Genomic DNA, 16378 nt, shown 5'->3' on the forward strand with positions numbered 1-16378 from the left:
CTTTACCAGGATTCAACGACACGGAATGAGAAAAATGACTTGTACAGACTGGCAAGTAAATCAAGTAAGCGGCAGAACAAGACTAATGTCACATGAGGTAAATAATTGCCCAATTGAGTTAAGAACGCGCGACATATAGGAATACTATGTTTTTACCCATTCAGCCTACAGTCTAAGATACCCATTCGCCATATTGTTAGGACCAGGCTCTTTTTATTTCTTTACCTGAAGGTTTAGAGGCTCGTTAAAGACACTTTATCTTTGTAATGTTGGCTTTAGGGGCAGATGATCAGTTCTCGGCAAAATACCCTTATGCTGTGTGAACGTAGCTTTGAAATTTTTATTGAAGGTACAGTACTTTTTCTTTGCAAAACTGTGAAGTTAGGTTAGATTGATTTTATATACATGCCATGTACTGATGGAAGGGTAAGTTGACCTGCATAAACACTCAGGAGACAGGTCGACATGGCAATTGCTTTCAAATGTTACGTACTTTACTACTGTGCAAAAACAGTAGACATATTACAACAGCGTTTCGTGAATTAGCGTATCTCATAGGGGCCGAAGGAAAAAGACGGACACGAGCAACATTGCCACCTTCTTGACGATATTAGAATAGAACTCTGGAGGATGTCCTACAACCATACCACAGTGAGCATTAATGTTCTCGCAACATCATATGTAGAAATGCGCAACGAAAGCTTAAAAAATGAAAAATAATGAAATCAAATCAACGAACGTCCAGACATCGCGGTGGCCCACTGAGTCGTTTTCTCCTTTCAAACCTAAGTTGCGAAAATTTACGGGACTGCGACGTTGTGGAAGGGGTCATGGGGGATAATAGTCACGATTGGAACGGAGCGTGCCTCAGAAGGGGTCTTTGTCCACTCGGCCATGTCATCCGAAGGGCCTTTCAACGGAGTCAGTCTGCCTTCGACGGTTGAGCGTGATGGTGGAAGAACCGCTTGCGAAGGGAAGCTGGCTGATTCGTCGGGATGCCATTTGACACATGTGTCAGACGTTCAGTACTGGTTGACCTGCAATTCTGCAATTACAAGAAGCCTACAAATACCATCCGTTAAAGAAACGACTGCTTAATTTTCGTTAATTAATACTAGTATTGGTGATCATCGCGTAAATTCTAATGCCTCTCACCGATACTAAACATTTACAGCAAAAATTATCGTTTTGTCTGGAATGCGCTCTATGTCTGGCAGTCGTCGAAGAAACCCGCAGCGTATTAAAATTTGACTCGCAAGTGCAGCGGCGAGGGAATCTCTCCTTTACCCGTCGCGGTGGCCTAGCGGCTACGGTGCTTGTGCTGCTAAGCACGAGGTCGCGGGATCAATTACCGGCCGCAGCGGCCGCATCTCGATGGGGCCGGAATGCGAAAACGCCCGTGTCCCGTGCATTGGAGCTGCGTATCCCCTGGTTGCCAAAATTCATCCAGAGTCCTCCATTACGGCGTGCCTCCTAATCAAATCGTGGTTTTGGCACGTGAAACCCAGAATTCAATTAAAATTTTCCTTTACGTGTGAGCTTTGTCTAGTTTGGCGCAGCTCTCCAAATGTGCAACAAACTTTATAAGGCGCAGTGGAGGAAAGCGAACTTCTATTGCGATAGCAATTATACGAGCTTTCCTGCCACTCCTTCGTCTTCGGCATCGCCGTCGCCGTGATGTTCCATTGATATTTCTGTGTATGTATGATACATGTTTGTCTATGTTGGACATGCGAAGTAGATGCTATACTATTCAATCGACAAGCTTGCTGAAACCATGTTTATGTTATTGGCTAAATTAATCCTCAAAATTTTAAGAAAAACGCCTGTGCGGAAACAAAAATAACGAAAAAATTTATTCACAGCGCATGCCTTTTATCTTTTTATCTTAAGTAATTATTTCTATCTAAGACTATTAAAAAGTGCAAACAATATTAGTGTTTGCAATCCGAAAACGGTGTAATTTCACTAGCGCCGCTCTTTAATGGGCAGCACTTTGGCGGCTGTGCGATGTCATTGTTAAAGGTTTTAAAGAATCCAGACAGTTTGACGCACCTTCGTATAGTAAGAACACGGTCCGACGAGTTCAAACGCAACGCTAAACCTTGCTGTTGCTGCCAGTGCCTTGTATGTCGGGGGGAACTGCCATTTCTTTAAAAGTGTAAATAAATCAATGATTATAAAAAAGGTTAACTTCTTGATCGCGCCTAATAGGATAAGCCTGACCTACCTTTTTATACTGACTTGCGTAAACTTCGCCTGAACAAACAAGTTTAGTCACTGCCGAAAAATCTGCGAGATTTAGAAAAGTTTGCGTGTTTTCTCTGCAGACCTCTGAAGTATGTAATGACGAGAAAATTGTCATTCGACTCACCGGTCCGGTCTAGAAAGCTTAGCGATCGCAAAAACCTTCGACAAACACGAACATGCTTATCCATGACAAAGAGGTAAATGATCACGTTCGGTCAATAAATTGTTCTTTTCCGCTTGTTCGCAAAGAAAGAGAACCAGTGCGCTTTAAGAACGGAAGAAGGACGATTCCTGTCCCCCAAGAAACGTTTTCTCTTGAATAAAATGTATCAGTCGTATTGCGCATGGCTTAATGCGTTAAGCTGGCTCCGTTATTCTCGGAACGGATAGGTAGGAGCGGGTCGTTACAGCAAGAACATTACTTCTGCAGCTTTTTCGGACGTCCAAAACAATCAATACAGCACACTTCGCAGTCGGCGTAAAAATTAAAATACTCGCTTGAAAACTGCCTCGCATAGAAAATGAAAATCACGCTTGTAAAGGGCCACATGTCAATTTCTTGTTTTTAATTTTTAAGTGAATTGCCTAAACTTTCTCTAAACCAAGACATACTAACTTACACAGAAAATAGTGAGAAAAAAGTTTATATGTTGCCTTTGTAGTAGGTAAAGTACGCCGATAGCATACTAGAAAGTTCCGCGGCTGTCGTAATTTTAACCTAATGGTTAAATGAGGAGAAAAGCGGGAAACACTACTAACGTTTATAGCCAAGCTGCATGGGTCGAAGACCCGCGCTTTCTTGTCGTCTGTGTGCAAACACTATCATATCATGTGAGCCGATCCTGGTGATAATGCGGAAAAGGTCCAGGCTCAATGGATTATACCCCTGTCGGCTCGGGGACCTGTAACGGGCCCTTCAAGTAGCCTTGCCACACCTGGGATCAAAAGAGGTCTTTGGCACAAGGGAAGAACAGCTGTTTTACAGCGAAGCTGTATAGGGATAAGATCCGGTGTTTCGTGGCGTTTGTGTGCAGAAACGATCATCATGTGGATCGATCCTATTGATAGTGCAGAAAGGGTCGAAGCTCAATGGCACATACACCTGTGGGTTCGGGGCATGGAGGAAGGAAAAATGTAGGAGGCAGCATGCATTACGTCACTCAGCGAGCCTTAAGCGAGCGCTCCGTGAAGCCAATGTAGTCGCCCAACACGTGACCTCTTGCGTAGAAATCACGGAGCAAGAATCGAGATTTGCTGAGACGTTTGGTTGCCAGTAGCTATGTCAGTAGCGATATTCCGTGCGCGTTTCTTCGGCTTCCCTGCCGTGGCTCTGCCTGCAGAGCGGGAACACTAAAACCAACTGCGTACTTTGACGTGCGATCACGTGTTGGGCCACTAAATTTGGCTTCAATCGTGTTGCGGTCTGCTCCCTCCTATTTTTTTTCCTTTCTCTATGGCTTGGGGACCTGTAACGCGCCATTGAACTACCCTTATCGCACCTGACACTCTCACTATCATCATCAACAATGGCTCGAGTTTTGTCGTCTTCTTTCACAGCTGGCTCCGTGGCCACACATCATTCCAGTTTCACTTCTCTTCAGCCGTCGTAATGCCGAGGCTGCGTTTACGGGGTATGAGCTATTGCTTAAGAGTGTATGAGCCATTAGTTGTATTACGTGGCTGACATATTTAATAACATAGGTGATATGCGAATGCGTGTGCGTGCCTATATTGTCACGTTGACCACACATCAGGACAACAAATATGTTCGTACCTTTGTTCAAAATTCAGCGTCACCTCTCTGCCGTGCGCTAAACAGCTTCGCTGGTCAACCACCTTCACAGAGTGGAATGGCTCATGAATTCTTTGCGTGCTGACTACAAGTAAGTAAATGAATCTTCAAACTGGTGCCCTACAATCCGCTGTTCACACTTGCCTGTTATTGTGCACGTTTACACGGCAGGGCTCTGCGCGATACAAACGGCAGTGACGTAAAGTAATTCGGAAGCTGCCAAAGTACGAAGCACTATTTAGAAAAAAAACGTGAGTTTTGATATGTGTGGTCCTTCAAGAAATGTCATTATTTTTCAGGCATGCTGCGGCTACTGTCAATCTTACAGTGCTCCAGGGAGATTATCAAATGGCGACGAGAGTTGCGCTGTGAGTGACATAGCTGAAAGGTGCCTCGTGTCAACTTTCCTGGGGGTGATATTCAAGGAAGCTTCTTCATGATGTCCCTTGCGTTCGATATAGTTTACCCGCCGTGGTTGCTCAGTGACTATGGTGTTGGGCTGCTGTGCACGAGGTCGCGGGATCGAACCTGGGTCACGGCGGCCGCATTTCGATGGGGGCGAAATGCGAAAACACCCGTGTACTTAGATTTAGGTGCACGTTGAAGAACCCCAGGTGGCCGAAATTCCCGGAGTCCTCCACTACGGTGTGCCTCATAATCAGAAAGTCGTTTTGGCACGTCAAACCCCATAATTTTTTGATATAGATTCCCAGCGACTAATCTTCAGTGTATATTTATTCTAATGAAGAATAGGCTACTGCAAATTAATTGAGTCCGACGCACTGTGTTGTGTGGCTCGGTGACCATGGCTTGGATGGAAAAAAACAAAATTAATTAGAAATTGATTTCGACCGCATTAAAATACGCCCGCCACGGCCGGGATTTTAATTCCACGCCCTCCTGCTTAGTAGCGCAACGCCAAAGCCAGTTTTCATAAAAACTCGCTAAAGGCGAAAACGAAGAAACCTATGCGACAGGACGTGCGCTGAACTTGCAACTGGCGTTTATTTGAGATTTCATTTCATGTATATGTTTTCCTTTTGTCTTCGTCTTTAGCGCGTGCTTATGAGAACTGTCAAGATGAATCAACTCGCCCAAACCAAGGCATTGTTGCTATAGCCACTAAGCCACCACGGTGGATGCGGACTGGACGAAGCACTCATGCTTTGTGATTGAGCACCTGTACTATAGACCAAATGGGGCTCGCCAACTTGGCACTTCCAGTGGACGAGTTGCGCAGCACCTCTGGCCTAAAGAAAATAGATGATTGATCTTCATGTAATTAATTAATTCATTAATTAATAAATAAGTAACACATAATTAACTAATTACTTAATTGGTCATTTGATTGGTTAATTGCTTCCTTCATTCGTTAACCACATGCATGCATATTCATTCATTTGTTTGCTGACCTAAGGGTTGTCGTTATTTAGTATTAAAGATTAGGGCCCGTATTCCTCCTCAAGAAACGTTCCTAAGCTTACCAGAGAGAGGAGAGGAAAAGCGCTCCAATCACAGGCATTCACACAAGCCGGTCGATCTCAAAAAGCGCAGTAGCGCTTGCACAGTCTTCTGATGCTAGGTTAAGTCGCGTCGATGTTGCTAAATTCTTTCTTCCGACAGAGGCTGGTCGTCCAACTGGTTCAGCACGATGGAAAGCGATAAATAAACTGTGGGGTTTTACGTGCCAAAACCACTTTCTGATTATGATGCACGCCGTAGTGGGGGACTCCGGAACTTTCGACCACCCGGGGTTCTTTAACGTGCACCTAAATCTAAGTCACGGGTGTTTTCGCATTTCGCCCCCATCGAAATGCGGCCGCCGTGACCCAGGTTCAATCCCGCGACCTCGTGCACAGCAGCCCAACACCATAGTCACTGAGCAACCACGGCGGGTAAACTATATCGAACGCAAGGGACATCATGAAGAAGCTTCCTTGAATATCACCCCCAGGAAAGTTGACACGAGGCACCTTTCAGCTATGTCAATCACAGCGCAACTCTCGTCGCCATTTGATAATCTCCCTGGTGCACTGTAAGATTGACAGTAGCCGCAGCATGCCTGAAAAATAATGACATTTCTTGAAGGACCACACATATCAAAACTCACGTTTTTTTCTAAATAGTGCTTCGTACTTTGGCAGCTTCCGAATTACTTTACGTCACTGCCGTTTGTCGGTAATCTCTCTGCGGAACGCGTAGGAATTGGTGAACGCAATGCCCAACCATTAAACTGTTCAGAGAACACAGGAGCCATTTGTGATGCTAGACAGATATAAGGATATTAGCCAATGGCACGCAGCAGTTACAAACGAAAAGTTTCGTGAATTCGGCCCTAGTTCTTCTGCGTTGCATAACCAGGATTATTACGAGATGTTCGGTGAGACAGGACAGACGGCAAGCAAGGGAACACACAAGCTCAGACTTTCAAATGAGTACATTGAAAAATTGAAAGGAAAACCTTATATAATGTACGGCCAGAGTATAGTGCTACTATCCCTGTCGCATAGATACAAGCATACGTAAACAGCACGATTGAAGTACGTCTGTCACACGTGGGGCCTAATTATGCGTATTGTCCTTTTGGAAGAATAATTGAAGGGAGGCCAACGAACTCCTCTCCCCTCCTCCTGATATGAAAGCCTCAGCCATCCTGCTCACTATGAATCTTCTCTATTTTGAAAGGACTACTGCGTTCGTGTAATCTGACTCGCACCCAAAGTCTTGTAAGTGCGCTGGCAAATATAACCTCGGCTCCCGAAAGATCACTCGTGCTCTCTTAAACTTAGGATAATGAATCTCCCACAATCTCCCATGTACGATTTCCCACATGTTAAGGGAAGCTGATACACCACCCCCACTTTGCATGGCTCATAATGATGTTGAAGTCCGCGCTTCTCTCTTCCATTTCTTGCCTTTTGTCATGTATTGTCGTACATTTTGTGTCAGTGCAGTCGTACCAACACGCCTCGCTATCAAACACATTAGTATAACATGTATGTCGTAACGCATGTTTTTTTTCTCTAAGACACTTAGCGTATGGATATATGCTAGATAGGTGGTTGTGAGGGCTATGGCTACACAGCTGGCGTGATTGCTAAATAGCCGTGGTTACAGCAGAGTTACGGCCACACAGAAGACCCTGCAGATACATGCGGACAAATTTTTGGGATGGAATAGCCGAATAAAGGAAATAGGGGATGGCGGTGGGAGGGCAGAAGGTGTTGAGCAACTGCTTCGGTTCCTATATTGGCTGGTCATGTCAGAAAGCCACTGAACCTTATGACCCGAAGCTGTACGCAAACGAGAGCACCATCTGCACGTTAGGTGGACTGCTGCGTGAGAACCGCTCGCAGATTTTACTGCCAATATTCACAGAATGCCTGTAATGCTAGAACGTTTCGTAAGGACGAAATTCCAGCTAATCCTCGTGCTGCGCGTATATTTAGCCAATGCGGCTGTTAAATGTCAGAGAGCACGTACGGAAGAGAAACTTTGCGAATTCAGCCCCTCGACTTTAAGAATCTGACATAAACGTTGTTTCTGCGGGATCTCCTTCCTAAACTACATTTTGTTCGTGATTGAAAATACTGCTGCTATCGGTAAATTCCTAAGTCCTCGTGCTTGCAACATCAGACGTCGCTATCAAAATGCAGGGGTCTCAGCAGCTATTTTGAAGGGTTGGTGACCTTTCCTAATGACACGCTCTTCGATCAGCCTCTACAGACGAGGAGTGTCTACTCGGAGCCGGTATACTAGAACTCACACTAGCTGCTCTCCACTCGGCTCTCAAGCTTTGTGTTTCGAAAACGAGTACTTCCCGGCGCTTTCTTGGAAGCTGCCGCGACAGCGGTGAAAGTGCAGACTAAACAGCATGCGCTATAACAACGAAGACAACGTAAGAAAACAACTTGAACGAAGACAGGGAAGAAACAACAGGGTCACAGAGAGCCAACAAGTTAGAGTTGTCGGAGGGCGTGGGTCGGACCGGGAGCGGCGGAAGAATAGAACAGGGAGAAGAGGACTACTAGCTCGTCGGCGTTTACGCTTCATCAAATTCAATTGGGGCTGGCTTCTTCTTGCAGACCCAGCGGAGTGCTTTCATTCGGTGCTGCGCTCTTCAGTTCTCGCTCTTGCGCGGTTCTTTGCTTCGCAGGGTTTTCGCATTGGCGATGTTCAGCGTCTTATTGGCGATTCGCGTGGCGTCTGGTTGAGCGCATGGAGGTTGAAGGGAAAGCGCGCGCGCTCGAGAGTAGCATGCGGCAACGAGCTTTGCAAGCCGCTTGCAGGGACGGTGACGCAGTGTTTGTCATTGCATCCAGCCAGTGAGACAGGCCTGTCCAGTAATCCATCACGCTCGAAGCAGCTAGAGAGACCGATGGAAGGCCGGTGAAACACAAAGTAACTGCAGGCGTTGGAGACTTTCAGTGCCTAGGATTCAACCGATGTCGATGAAGGGCGCAGAAGGAAAGCGCTCGCTCCCGTGTAAGATGCGGAGACTGAGAGCGGGTGGTGATAGAGCAGGGAGGACTGCCACCGAGTGAATCGAGTAGTGTAAAGAAATCGAGAGGATGGTGAACGAACTTTGAAAAGGCTACCTTTCGCTTTCGCTTTTTCCACGAATAATCACACCACACATATTTGGTTCCTGCACTTATATTATTCAAGTATGAGGCAGGACAAGATACGACTCCACTTTGTTTACTGCGATGCACGTGACTCTAGAAGCAAAAGCATTGTGGCCCTGTTATGTTGAATTTGTTTCTAAAGACCACAAGGTCATTCTTGTCGGCACGTGCTGCACGAATGGCACGTTTGCCTTCACACCTATGAATATCCATTTCTGTTGTCGCCATGAAAAACGACGAAATGGTCTTCCCTTCGTGATATTTATGCATTTATAGACTATGGTTCATATAAAGACTTATGCGCTTTGGAATGACATTGTACATGAGAAGGGAAGAAGTGAATAATTGATTCTAGAATACATAACTGTATAGAAGACATTGGCCACAACAGCGTGATGATGCTCTCGTTTACTTAAATCATTACAAAATGTCCGTCTGATTCCAACATGTTTGTTGGATCTGCATAACTACCTTTTTACCTCAGCAAATCTATCGATAAAGGAAGAAATAATATACTAAGAAACAAGATATATGGTAGCACACATTGAGAACACCGTTGGTTTTTTCATATTTGTTCGTTTCTTACGCCTGCCAAAATACAATTTTTTTCTTGCCGTTGCGTGTTCTGCACAAGAAAAGTTGACACACTGAATACGCCGCGTTTGACTCTTTCGCATGCCCCGCAACAGGCGCCATCCTGCTAATTAATGTAAACATTTCACGTAGATGCAGCGTCTATCAAAAAAAAAAGAAGGAAAAACAACAACAAGAGGTCAAAGTTGTTATGCTTACGGCTCGTATATGTCGACCGACGCTGAGTGATCATCGATAGTGATCGACGTTCCTCGGCAGATATTCCCCGGAAAACACCATCTCGCATCGTGGGGACGTAAAATGAGCAGCGATGTTGGATACCTAGAAAAGAGCATAGACATGATAGACGACTCAAACAAAACATTAATCGCATAAATGCGGGAAGAGAAAGGCAGCAATATTAAACTACACAATTTTTTATTAACTATTTTTTTTCTCTCATCTTTTCTTCTCGCTTCGCTACGGAAACCAGTCTGTGCAACTTGAGCTCGAGGATGGCACTCGTAGATAGATAGATAGATAGATAGATAGATAGATAGATAGATAGATAGATAGATAGATAGATAGATAGATAGATAGATAGATAGATAGATAGATAGATAGATAGATAGATAGATAGATAGATAGATAGATAGATAGATAGATAGATAGATAGATAGATAGATAGATAGATAGATAGATAGATAGATAGATAGATAGATAGATAGATAGATAGATAGATAGATAGATAGATAGATAGATAGATAGATAGATAGATAGATAGATAGATAGATAGATAGATAGATAGATAGATAGATAGATAGATAGATAGATAGATAGATAGATAGATAGATAGATAGATAGATAGATAGATAGATAGATAGATAGATAGATAGATAGATAGATAGATAGATAGATAGATAGATAGATAGATAGATAGATAGATAGATAGATAGATAGATAGATAGATAGATAGATAGATAGATAGATAGATTAAAAACATTGCAGGGGTCAAGTTCTGACTTAGTTGATACGACACCGTTCTCGCGCTTAGCGTCTAAACTTGAGACAAACCGGAAAGAACTTGAGAGATACACAAGCGTCATCTCGTGTCCCTTTTTGTTCCAAGCTCCTACCCTAAGCATTAGAGAGAGAGAAAGAAACAGCCATTACTCTGTCCTTCAACGAAGGTGCGTTTTTGTTGAAGATGTAGCATAGTCGCATATAGTCCTCATCCATTCCCGTTCCGAAAAAGTGAAAAGTGAAAGCAGCATACATGCACAAAGGAGATAGAATATAGTCAGTAACGCTCATATATTAAGCAAAAAAGAAAAAAAATATATTTGAGGCTCTTCATGACAATGCGCTATTGTTTTTTGTGCTTTTTTGCCAATTTGCCTTTCGCTCTCGTGGACAATAAATTTGGAGGCTTCATGTTCTTTCTTTCCCAACGCTGTGATGGCGTGTTTTCTTCGATTATTAGGAGTAGTACTATTTTCCTTGTTTTCTTTTACGTGCAAGCGTACATGACCCGTGCGTGAAATCGGCGAGATTATGTGTACCGCTGTGAGGGGAGCGAGCGCCGGTGGAGGAAGACGCCTGGATCTGGACAAGAGAATCGCGCGCCGGGGATAGCACGGAAGGGCGCACTGAGTGGGCGGCAGGGCGATACCACCTAGAGGAAAATCTGTTGCCTCTCCATCACGAGACAACCCCGGTACGTCTACAGCACACACAGAACTCGCAGTAGCTGCCAGAGGACGTCAACCAGGCGAGCCTCCGCCTACCTTCCTCTACCACGACGCTTCGCCTCCTTTCTCCTTCTCCGCTGCGCCCTATGGCACCTAGAGGAAAGTCTAGGCGGCGAAGAAAGGACAAAGGAGGCGAAGCGTAGCGGAGGAGGAGGGCAGGCAGAGGCGCACTGGGTTGACATCCTCTGGCAACTGCCACGGGTTTTATGTGCTCGATGGACGTACCGGGTTCGTCTCGTCATCGAGAGGCCGAGTGCTGAGCGAGAAGAATGGAGCAGCGACGCAAGCGGCGGCAGGCCGAGCTCGAGTCGAGCGACCCCGAAGTCGTCGCCAAGCGCTGGGCACGAGCTGAACAAGTCCGGCAAAAGGCGCGGGCATGGCGTACCCAGGAGATTCCAGAAGACAGAGAAGGAGAAGAAGGGGCAAATGAATAGAGTGAATAGTAGATTACCAAGCCGCTTGAAATAAAGGCTGTGCATTTTCTTACAGTGCCTTACCATCTTTAATAATGGCACTTCACACTTGCTAAAAATAAGAAACACGGGCATAAAACACAATTTAAGATTAAGCATGGAAGAAATCGCCATACTTAAACACAATCAAATCATTTTTTAAGCATTCTACGCGCAATGCACAAAAATGGAATAGCATCCGCACGCTTGCGCGTAACCCGCGTTACCGAAGTGAAACGTCAGTGTAACTTTTTCTTTCTTGCTTTTCTTTTTCTGTTGCATTTGCAGTGCTGACATCGTCGTAAGCACGCCGCTCATATTCAATTACATAACATTTTATTTGTTACTGTCCTTTCGCATCATTCTAGTTTACCTGGATGTCGTGTTTCTGCGTTCCGCGTAGAGAGGAAAAAGACAACAACGGCTCTGTCTCCACTATTCCGGTCCTGTTGCTCGTAGACCAATCCAAGCGAAAGCAACGAGAAGACACAAATGTACAAATGCCCAGAAGGAAAACAACTTAAGCGGGATGCTCCTACACGGCCCTATAATATGCAGCCGGCGGCATATCGCGCCCAGCGCCTCTCATACGATGCGACAGAGAGACGCCGTCGTCGGGAATCGAGGACGACGTCGGATGTACGAGAGAAAAGGCAAGAGTGACACGAGAGAGCGCCTGTGTTCAGCGATATATAGGCGCCGGAAGTAGAAATGGAATGACAGGGACCCTCCCACAAAAGAAAAGAAGGCCGATGTCATCTTCAAGAAAGAGGACGGCATGGTATTATTTGTTGTTAAAGTGAAGCGCCACTGTTCAATGCTGCAAGCAGTGTATTGCAGATGCAGATGCTACCGGTCCGTGCGAGCTTCGCCCTTTGTTATGATTTTTTTTCTCTTTCTGTCTGCTGATGCAAGTCGCGTGTTAGTTCGGAATGCAATGGCAGTATCAGGAATGGACAAACTTTTTGCTAGTGCAAGACAGTGAGTGGAATCAATCCTGTCAGTGATGACCCAAGATACGCTATTTCCGGGTCGGCAGGCCATTATGACTGTCACTTCCGATGATAGCCGAAAGAAGAAGTCAGAAAGTACGATTAGCTTTTATAGCGCTTTCGAGAAAACGCGAACATTGCCGGATTCTGCGTTATTGTCAAAATCAAACAATAAAAGATATCTAGGGGTCGTTCATATGCAGCGGCAAGGGTTTCGTGTTAGTTTTATGACCCCAAGGCAGGCTTCCGGAGCTTACAATCAGCCATGCGTCACAGGGCTTATGAGCAGTTTCTTTCTTGAATAAGGAAACTTCTCCACAATATCTGTGGAATAGACGCATCAATTTTCTACAGATGCTGATTCACTGGATGTTATGGTCTGCAACGACCATGCTGATGACGCAGTCGTACAAGAATCCGGGCATCTCCTCTAACCTTTGGCGAGAACAAACGCTGGAAAAAGTGTCCATTTGCTTGCACACACTCGACATGCCTTCTGCGATGGCAGTCAAACTGTCGTCCCCACACACTTCATCTTTCGTTGAAGTGGTTTGCGTGACAAAACCACTTTCTGATTATGAGGCACACCTTAGTGGATGACTCGGGAAATTTCGGCCACCTGGGGTTCTTAAAGTGCACCTAAATCTAGGCACATGGGTGCTTTCGCAATTCGCCCCCATCGAAATGAGACCGCCGTGGCCGGGATTAAATCCCGCGACGCGTAGTAATTTCCATTTATCCCGCAATGGCTAGTTATGTCCCTGAATATATATTATGTGTCCTATTTATTTACCGTAGTGGTCAAGCTTTACGATCTCGGCCGTCAACTGGTCGTGAGCTCCATGTCGGAGAACCACTTTTTCACTGGAACGGTAGAGCAACACCCATGTGCTGAAAGAAGTACGTGACGCTAGGAAGACACACAGAAAGCTAACAAATATTGTCGCTTACCCTTTTCTGTGCGTGGCTCTTCAGCGGGAGAGATGTCTTTCAGCAAATACCAAATTATGCCACGAAGCAGTTCTGAAACTCAGTGTGCGGCTTCTTCATACTGTCAAGAGACATTAGAAAACATTTTTGTAAACTGAAAAGAATTTGCGCCAAAAGCAACATACACAAGAAACACGATGACACTACGGGCGCTGCTTCAACTGTTTAATGAGGGTGAAATCACTCGATATATACAACCCTCCAAAACACCGCGCACGCGTGCAAGGTAACATGGAGTAAAAAGCCTTATCAGAGTAGGCGCGATAGAAACTTCAGCTCAGCCTTTTCAGTATGCAAGATCACTAACTAGCCCAGCAGGTAACTATTCTAAAGAATTTTCGTAAACCATTATTTTTTCGATGCAGAGCGCGACTTTCCTTGAACTTTATTAAGCCGGACGATGTCTACCACATTTACAGAGGCAAGGATTCTTAGAGCCAAACAATGAAATGTTCCTTACCTCAGTAAGGAAGCCTTCTTTGCGGTGAGGCCACCTTATGTCACTCTGAAAGCTTCCTTACTGAGGGACCCTCGGTGAAGGCTTCCTTGGTGCTTCCTCAGCATAAGGTAGCTCCAAAGCTACCTTCATGCGTCCTTACGCCGCTCCTGGCCCTGAACGAGCGCTTCACCTCACTGCTTAACCATATGACGATTGCTTGCGCATGCGCGCTGTCGCCCACCTGCGGAGAAGCGCTAGCACGGTACGTCTTGCCAGGCATGTTCGTTTCAGTCACGCGTGCGGCATGAAAGCGTTGCTAGGCGTTGCACGACGCCAGCGTGCCAGCGTTGACGGAACACATCAAGGTTTGCACTGTAATGCGCTACTTTTTTAAACTTTAGTAAACAAAACTACAAGAAAGCGTCCACGCTTCTCTATATTAGCTCTTCAATTTGAAGATTGTGCGACGATACAACATTTTTTTATAGAACAATGGTGTTCGCGTAAAGCTTTTAAAAGATAATCTCGAACCCAGGCATGCGGCAACCGCTCCTTACGGGAGGACGGGTGAAGGGAGCTTTCAGAGTACGCTTGCTTCCTGCATCGGTCCTTCGCTGTAAGGAGGCCTCACGTAAGGTTAGGAAGCGCTCGAAGGAAAGGAGCGTTTCATTGTTTGGGCCTTATTTGCGCATGCACGCTGTTGCTCACCTGCGGAGAAGCACGAGCATGCTACGTCTTGCCAGGCATCTTCGTTTCAGTCACGCATGCGGCATGATAGCGTTGCTAGGCATTGCTAGGCGTTGCACGACGCCGGCGTGCCAGCGTTGCTGGAGCACATTAAGTTTTGCACTGTGATGTGGTACTTTTTTGCGTTTAGTAAACAAAACTAGAAAAAAGCGTCCACACATCTCTATATTAGCTCTTCAGTTTAAATATTGTGCGACGATACAACATTTCTTTATTGAATAATAGGGTTAGCGTAATGTTTTTAGGCCATTATCTCGAACCCAGGCATGCAGCAACCGGTCCTTACGTGAGGACGGGCGAAGGGAGCTTTCAGAGTACGCTTTCTTCCTCCATCCTTCGGTCCTTCGCTGTAAAGAGGCCTCACATAAGGTTTGGAAGTGCTCGAAGGAAAGGAACGTTTCATTGTTTGGGCCTTAGACCGCGGCCTCAAACACCGCAGGCTCAGAAAACAAACGCCGATATTGCCTTAATGTTTGAAATCGACCCATCCCAGTCGTCGCCTGTCATGCCTAATAGCAAGTGGACGCACAGCTAGGGCTACCTTTCTCTCTTTTGACCAACTTAATCGAATTCCGCCGCGTGTACGGCTGTATACGCGTGTACGGGGTCGAGCTTCCTGCCTTTCCTCTCTCTCGATGACACCAGGCGTAGGGAACATTGTTTCTATAGAAAAATGGCCTCGCCAAGTCTCTTGATGTCATTCAGTGACCAGAATGACCGGAGCGTTTGCACGGTCGTTGTTCTCATGAAGAATGCCCCACCTCAGTGATACGGCATGACAAAACCGACGTAAACCCTTGCTCTCTATTATGCACCTTATTTGCTTGAATCATTGCTTTCTTCTCCGCGCTCCCACGATACGATTCAATACCGATGGCGCCGTGATAGGCACACTTGCGCTAGCCATTTTTAGGCCACACAAGGGCACACGCCGTGGCATTTTCTGTGTACACTGCAGCCTCGTTCTCTCGTGCTCCTTCTCCGGAAGCATTGATCTGGTATAGCAATCGTTCCGGAAATGATGGACGTTCGCCTTGCTGCAGGGCGTCCAGCAGCCACACGGCGCGTCTTTTTGTGTGGGAGTGAGAATCGACGCGTGCTTAGAGAAGTCCTTGGCATGTGTACACGCAGTGAGCGTCGTGATGCCTGCCGCTCGTAGCAGCGCGGGACGTGTATGTACGCGGCGTGTAAGCGAGCGTGCGAGCTGCGAGTGACCCGTACGTGTGTGCGCTTTGGGCGGTCCAGGGTGCGGGTTGTTTTTCCGGCGAAGACGAACAACGTGCGGCGCCGCCAGCAGCAAAGGCGGCGATTTTGTCACCGCACGTCGGATCCTTTATTTGCTGCTCCTATGGTGCAGCTTCTCTCTTGTGGGCCGAGGGGCGGGCGATCGATCCTCCACGCGTCCTCTGCGAGCTTGTTTGGAAAGGCGGCTCCCGGCGCAGCAACGCCGCGAGATACGCATCAGCGGCTTCCCCGCTTGCCGCCGGCGCGTCCCGCTCGTGCTTCAGCCGCTGCGGCCTGGCCCGCCGCGAGCGCAAATATTTCGCCGATGCCAACCGCCAGCGCGATCGCGTGTGTACTCAAGGAAGCTAGCTCAGCGTGGCTTCTGGCTACGGCGACGCGGCACTTGCGTGCGTCAAGGTTTTGCGGCGTACAGCCACTGACATATGTACGGTTCAGGCGCCATCGAGATGGTTTTGAATAGCAACTGTGCTCTAAGCAAAGAGGGTGAGGATGCATTCTTTTTTCACTGGAACGTTTAGA

At 46.3% G+C, this 16378-nt stretch overlaps 1 protein-coding gene and 1 long non-coding RNA gene across 6 annotated transcripts in view; one reads left to right on the forward strand and one right to left on the reverse strand.

The window, feature by feature from the left end:
- Window positions 1-16378, forward strand: part of LOC135899974 (irregular chiasm C-roughest protein-like) — an 872345-nt gene that overhangs the window by 103083 nt on the left and 752884 nt on the right. The gene's annotated exons all lie outside the window — the stretch shown is intronic.
- On the reverse strand, window positions 881-14625 carry LOC135900016 (uncharacterized). The gene is made up of 4 exons (XR_010563770.2): window positions 14576-14625; window positions 13390-13489; window positions 9463-9585; window positions 881-1045 (listed from the first exon to the last, which is right to left on the reverse strand). It is a non-coding gene; the product is annotated as an uncharacterized lncRNA (long non-coding RNA).

Source organism: Dermacentor albipictus, chromosome 4 (assembly GCF_038994185.2).
Source record: "Dermacentor albipictus isolate Rhodes 1998 colony chromosome 4, USDA_Dalb.pri_finalv2, whole genome shotgun sequence".
NCBI classification, from domain to species: Eukaryota; Metazoa; Arthropoda; class Arachnida; order Ixodida; family Ixodidae; genus Dermacentor; species Dermacentor albipictus.